Source organism: Papilio machaon, chromosome 25 (genome assembly GCF_912999745.1).
Source record: "Papilio machaon chromosome 25, ilPapMach1.1, whole genome shotgun sequence".
Classification (NCBI taxonomy): domain Eukaryota; kingdom Metazoa; phylum Arthropoda; class Insecta; order Lepidoptera; family Papilionidae; genus Papilio; species Papilio machaon.
This window is the reverse complement of record NC_060010.1, coordinates 5,195,782-5,203,075: the sequence shown is the minus strand read 5'-3', so window position 1 is coordinate 5,203,075 and position 7,294 is coordinate 5,195,782. Positions and strand designations below refer to the sequence as shown.

General features: G+C 34.3%; 1 long non-coding RNA gene across 3 annotated transcripts; it reads left to right on the top strand.

Annotated features, from left to right (window-relative positions):
* The first annotated feature begins 2,314 nt into the window (after positions 1–2,314).
* On the top strand, positions 2,315–4,138 carry LOC106714147. Of its 3 annotated transcripts, none has more exons than XR_006756488.1 (6): positions 2,315–2,697; positions 2,788–2,897; positions 2,985–3,367; positions 3,482–3,541; positions 3,627–3,731; positions 3,996–4,138. It is a non-coding gene; the product is annotated as an uncharacterized LOC106714147 (long non-coding RNA). The 3 variants fall into 3 exon arrangements; XR_006756487.1 differs by having other exon boundaries at positions 2,315–2,897; positions 2,985–3,211; positions 3,287–3,367; XR_006756486.1 differs by having other exon boundaries at positions 2,315–2,897.
* Positions 4,139–7,294: the final 3,156 nt, after the last annotated feature.

Below are 7,294 nucleotides of genomic sequence, written 5' to 3'. Positions count from 1 at the left end.
GAGGCACGTGTCTTTTTAATTCAATCCAATCGAAACTCTCAAGTATTGTATTGGAATACGCAAAAATCTAATTTATTTGCTTTCGAGGTTTGCGTACACTTTCAAAGCGTTTTTATTATCATTTAAATCTTTGGACTTCGTTGAAAATGAATCAAATAAGGATCTTTGCTAACATACTTAAAAGGAAAATCGATTTGAAAGTTCAAACGTGTTCTTCTAAATATTATTTTTATTATTATTTCGACCTACATACTTATGTAATTACTAAAAAGGTCTTATGTCTTTTTTTAAAGAAAATCAATGAAATTTTATATGTACTTTTTTTAAATAACGAAAAAAATAATAATTACATTGTATTTGATTTCAGCTGAGGAAAATTAACATTTCATATTAGACAGGCTTACTATGAATTCCAACTGCCTTAACACCTGTACCAAAAACTTTATTAGTATAGCCTATGTGTTCGTCCTGACTTTGTTCTACATCTATGCTAAATTTCAGCGAGATCCGTGATTTAGAAAAACATAATAACAAACATTCATCCATCAATACATCAAAACAGGGGCAATATTCTCTTTCTATGAGTCCCCTTCTCCGTTGATAGGAGGCAACGCATCTGTATTTGCGGATGTCTATGGGTAACGGTCGCCTTGCTATTTCGGTGAATTCAGGTGGCCGTTTACTCGTTTGCCACTTTTTGATATAAAAAATCGCATTTATAATATTAGTAAAATGATGTATATTTTGACATTTGCAAATTGTTTCAAACAAGTATTGTAACAATGAAAACGCATAGTTACAGACTACTCATCGTCATCAGCTCACTATACGATGGGCTCGGAGCCTACCCCGAGTTAGGGGTGACCAGGCCATAGTCAACCGCTGTCAAACGCTGGCCAAGTGCGGGTTGGTTGACTTCACACATATCATTGAATTTCTTCTCAGCTATGTGCAGGTTGCATCACGATGTTTTCCTTCACCGTAAGAACGTCGGATAAATGTACATATGTAAATCGAAAATCGAAAAACACATTGGTACATGGCGGGATTCGAACCCAGGACCTGCAGATTACAAGTCAAGTGCTTAACCCCTGAGCCACCGACGTTCTCAGTACAGACTACTGAGACGAGGAAAATAGATTAAGATTTCAGTAGAATTAAATTAAATTCGCCGACTATCATTTGTTTCATTATCAGTCTGTTGTTTTCTCTAGAGCCGAAACTTTTTTTTTATTTGTTTAAATTCATCGTATCCGTAGAAAGTAGTGGCTCTGGATACGTGCTCCAATTTCACCGGATTAAGACACAAAAGCAAGCAGCTATTGTCACACTTTCGAAATAAAAAGCGAGAAAACTGTGTATTTCCATCTTTATTTCTACACGTTTTAAGTGAATACACTTTTTTCCTTTTCATTTTAGCTAGCTTCGCTACGTAAGCCTTAGGTAGATTAGTTTAGATAGGCAAGCCTTTCAATATTTTACACTTTGCGTTTAGACGATATTTTTTTATTTGAATTTTTTTTTTTTTTCAAAAGGTGGCAAACAAGCAAACGGCTAGTTGTATTCCTATTATAAATAATTATTGAATTTCTCTCAGTATCTATTGGAAAGTAAGGTATTGGTATAACATACATAATAATAATTTATAATTCGTACACTTTGATAAAAAATAATTACAAAAAATCTACTAGTCTTCTAGTAATTAAAAAAAAATGGGACCCATGTGCACTTCCTTTCGATTAAAATATTTTTTATCAAAATCGGACCACCAGGGGCGGAGTTTCGCGGTAACACACATAAAAAAAACAGTCGAATTGATAACCTCCTTCTTTTTGAAGTCGGCTAAAAAAACAAATGCAAATGGTGAGAACACGTTAGTTAGTGGGTGATAATCCGATTAGTCAATATACATTCTTTAAATTATATTATATGTATAATGTTTTCTGCTTCAACAAAAATAGAATTATTTACGTAAATTATAAAAAAAAAATGTGTTAATTTTATCTGTATGAAATTTCTAGACACTAACGGTCTTATTCATAAAAAACGCTTATGAAACGTTTATAACGTTCATTAGTTAAAATGCTCGATAGGCTTATATAACGTTCGATAAAATTGCTTATTCATAACAGTTCTATAAACCTTCTATAACTAACAATCGTCTATAAGCAAAAATGTTGCCATTACTACGAAGTTGGCAAACAAGTTTGACGAACATATTGAATCGACCATAGATAATATGTACAGATTGTCGCAATTACGTCTGTTCATAGACAATATGACGGCTTAATACCATATTTTGCTGTCTACGCTAGGTACCTATACCTACGGAACGTCAAGTCTGAAGTGTTTTCAAGTCGTATTTGTATTTATTTTTCGTAGTAAAGTAGTTTTTTTACCTACTATTGCTACACATTCCATTAGTCAAGTGCCATCGAACGAGGATTTTTAAGTTAGTTAAGTACCCATCGACTTTTTCCCGTGCAAACCATCTGAAACATTTTTTGTATGCACATTCCACACTCCTGCCCCGCCACAAGTTATAAAAATATGTTACTGTTCGCAATAAATTATTCCATTGACGAGAGCAAGCGGAACCGCACTGCACAACCCTGCGTTACCTATTTGAAAATGGCATTGAAATCGATCTCGACTGTTAAAAGGCAGAGAAGTGAAAACTGGTTGGAGGAAGATAAAGTTAGTAGTGATACACCTAAAATTGGACCAAGATAAGGAAACATTCTTAGACTTCCTAAACTAACGCTTGCTTATGCTTCTATTTATTAGATGATATTGAAAGAATTGATAAGGGAGGCGGTTTCAATAATAGAAAATAAAAACACAGACGCAAACTCAAACGCGAAAAAGGTGGAGGCTTGGAATAATTTACGTACAAGGTAGGTGTACCAAATTCGATATATTTTGAATACATTAAATGAGGTATTTTATGTAAATAGTTTATAACTCAGCATTTTGTGTTTCAGTTTTAACAATATGGCCCGTACACCGCGAACACTCCAACAAATTAAAGCTCAGTGGGGCATAATAAAAATGACTGAAAAAAAAAAAGAAGTGCCTGGAACGGAAAAAAATTCTCCAAACAGGTGGTGGTCCACCACCTGCTACTGACCCACCAACTGGTGATGATATAGCAGTGTGGCTTCCTCATGAGTTCACTGTAGACTCAAATGAGTTTGACTCAGATAACCAGGTAAATAAATAAATCATCTGTGGTAAAGAAACATGTACGTCTATTAAAACATTACAATGATAATTCTTATTTCAGCTAACTATCAATAAAATAGATAAACCAGAACCACCAATACTTATTAGTCTCTGTGAGGTTGCTGAACCAGAAATAGAAATGGTATGTGTGTTATACAGCTGTTAATAAGTTTTAGTAGCCAAATGCTCTCACTAATTATATTATTATTATTATAATAGTAATGTATAGTAAATAATTTTAATTACATTAATTTAGATGTCGCAACCAGGAACATCCACAAAAACTGAACACAACACACCAACAAATAACTTATTGGTAAATATGATATGTTCAAACATGCATGCATTAACTGCAAGTACCTAAATAATATCCAGAAATAATTAAAATTTGATTCTTTCAGATGTCACAGACAAGTACACCAGACAAACCACAAATCACCACCACAACCACACCACCAATGAAAAAACTGTAGAGTCCGAATTATTATAAATTAAAAAATAAAAAGGTGTGTTATTTTTTTATCTAATTTTTATTTTTAATCATGATACATACCTATAGTAACAAATATTTATATGTGTTTTTGGTACTTCAAACAAGATTCAGTGTAGAGAGAGATATGTAATCTCAACAATCAATTAGTAAAAAAGTACAATCTAATCAAAGTAAATTTATTATACTGATGTTGATGAAACTAGTATCAATTGTTTATGATACACAAATTGTTATTTGGATGTAATTAAAACATAATAATATCTTATTTTCTATCTAGATCTACAATGGCAGTGCAAGTGCAGCACTGCAAATATCTGAAACAGAAATTGCTTGCAGAAAGGAACTCCACGAGATGCAGATGGCCAATGAAAGGCAAAAGTTAAAAAATTTATTATTAAAAGAAGAAGTGTTAAAATGTAAACTGGATTATTATAAAAAAAATTGATTGAATTGTACAGCGTTTTTATTATTTACTAAATAAATAAACTTCTTTATTGTCATCATAAGGAATACAATATTTCAGGCATTAATAACAGAAAAAAAAATATGACAACAGTGGGCAGCAGGCTCAGCGTGTACCGCAAGGCATTGCCTTGTGGAGCTGGTTTTCAGCCTGTCCCAGTGGGCAATGCGCCCGTTCAGAGGTGCCCATCTGCTGGTTTACAACATTAAGAATTTAATAATACAAACAAACAAAAATAAAATACAACTAGTAGCAGCCTAATATAGATAATTAAAAAAAAGAAAAATTGGTTACTTTAAAATAAAAAAGAGCACATTAGCTTTATATTCAAAAAATAGATTAATTATATGTTTACTAGCTGTGCCCGCGACTTCGTCCGCGTAAAATTCTGTCTTCGGATAGAATTTTTTTAGGCTAATTATTTTACTTAACCGACGTGCTATGATTTGATGTATGGATGTAGAAGAACATAGAGAGAGGTGTGCCAGGACCGCGCCAAATGTCTAAAATATTCCTAAACAAAATTTCATCCCCTATTTTTATTTAGCATCCTTGAAAGTAATATTTTTTCAAACGTTGAATTTCATATTTATTTATATCAAATTAGCAGCCACAAAAATAAGTTTTAAACTTGTAACTGTAAAAATGTACGTAACGTACTATTAGGTCCTTACATATGAAATTGGCGTTTTTCGTACTGGCCACTTTAAGCACGAATTTCTCCTCTTTGGTAAGGAATTCCAAATTCAAATTTGTACAGCTATAGACTCATGTATTTGTGGTTCGATGACCGTCATTCATTTGTTTTTTTTCTTCTGTTTTTTTCTGTTTGCGTCACTCATTTTACAAAATGGAAAACTTAAAATATCGCATTATTTACGAGTACGAGTTCCGCCGTGGCACTAGTGCTGCGGAAACGACTCGAAGGGTGAATGATGTGTATGGCGGTCGTGTTGCAAAAGAAAACACAGTTCGTTTTTGGTTCCAACGTTTTCGTTCTGGAAATTTCGATCTGCAGAACAAGCCCCGTGGACGGCCTGAGACTCAAGTTGATAATGAAGAGTTGAAGGCTATAGTGGAAGCGGATCCATCGCAAACCACGTCCGAGTTAGCTGCAGGCTGCGATGTTAGTGATAAAACTGTTTTAATTCACTTGAAGCAAATTGGGAAGATTAAAAAGCTTGAAAGGTGGGTACCTCACGAATTGACTGAAGCAAACCGGCAAACGCGCGTCGACTGTTGCGTTACATTACTAAACCGGCACAATAATGAAGGTATTTTAAACCGAATCATTACCTGTGATGAAAAATGGGTCCTTTACGATAATCGGAAGCGCTCAGCGCAATGGTTGGATCCTGGCCAGCCAGCCAAATCCTGCCCCAAGCGAAAATTAACCCCAAAAAAGTTACTTGTAAACGTTTGGTGGACTAGTGCCGGTATTGTTCATTACAGTTTTCTCAAATCTGGCCAGACTATTACGGCTGATGTCTATTGTCAGCAATTGCAAACCATGATGGAAAAGCTAGCGGCTAAACAACCTAGGCTGGTCAATCGCTCCACGCCACTGCTGCTTCACGACAAAGCTAGACCACACACTGCGCAACAGACGGCTACTAAATTAGAAGAGCTTCAATTGGAAAGTCTAAGACATCCTCCGTACTCCCCGGACCTTGCTCCAACAGATTACCATTTTTTTCAAAATTTGGATAACTTCTTGCAAGGGAAAAAATTCAACTCCGATGGGGCAGTCCAAATCACCTTCAAAGATTTTATTGAATCCCGTCCGACTGGTTTTTTTAGTAAAGGGATCAATGAACTACCTATGAGATGGCAAAAGTGCATAGAAAATAATGGTTCATAATTTGATTAATTAAATATATTATATTAAAAAATATTCGACTTTTTGTTCCTCCCATACAAAACGCCAATTTCATATGTAAGGACCTAATATTTTCTAGTTGTTCAATCACTTCAATGCTGTTTATAGCTTGCGTTATTTTATAAAATCAGCAAAAATTATTTGATTACAAAATAACATTGACAAACAATGGTGTGTCAAATGTCAGACAGATTTTTAGTAATCAGCTGTTACGAGTTCGTCCATCTTGTATTTTATTCTTATAGTACTGTTATAGTAGGGTCGTGGCCTCCATAACTTTATGATAGGTTTATAGAACTCTTTGTCGTTATAATGCTGTTATGAATACAATTTTTTACCAATCTTCTTATAGCAAGCTTATAGAACACTTTAGGCGTTCTATAACTTTTTATGAATAAGACCGTTATTCTTTATTTAACTATTTTTCTGCCATTGTTCTCTCCTTCCTAGCCTTAATAAATTAATTTTGTCGCTGAAAAACTACACATGTTTTATACAAACGCCTTTGGAATACAAAAATAAAGTACTTAACCGTTGCAATGTGGCGTTTCTTGAAACTTAAGACAAAAAAAGGTTTTTCAGGTAGGTCAGGGGGCAATTCAGAAACGTCTTTAGATGAAGTGGTTAACCTCAAGTTTAGAACGAGAAATGTAAAATACAATAATCTCATGTATTAACTAGCACTAGTACCCCGACTTCGTACGATAAACTTATTCAAAGATAGACCTAATTACACATTGTTATAAATTTAGTAGAATCCAGTAGGTTTCGAGTTTATCACGGACATATATATCGTGAAGATAGACCTTTAAAAAAATACCCTTTTTTTATAACTTCTTATAAATTGATAAACATCGGCAAGACGCACGAAAAAGCATGACTCATTGTCACGATCTGTCTGAACCGAACGTGCAAGCAAGAGCAAGGAACAAGCGATAGAGAGGTACAATTACAACCACCTAAGCGTTAAGCTCGTGACTCTCTTCCAATTCAATCCAATCCATAAAAGTATATCTATATATATAAAAGAAAGTCGTGTTAGTTACACTATTTATAACTTAAGAACGACTGAATCGATTTGACTGAAAATTGGTGGGCAGGTAGCTTATAACCAGGAAACGGACATAGGATAATTTTTACCCCGTTTTCTATTTTTTTATTCCGCGCGGACGGAGTCGCGGGTAAAAGCTAGTAGGAATATCGTTCTAGGAAGAGATGTTTTTCGTATATTTTA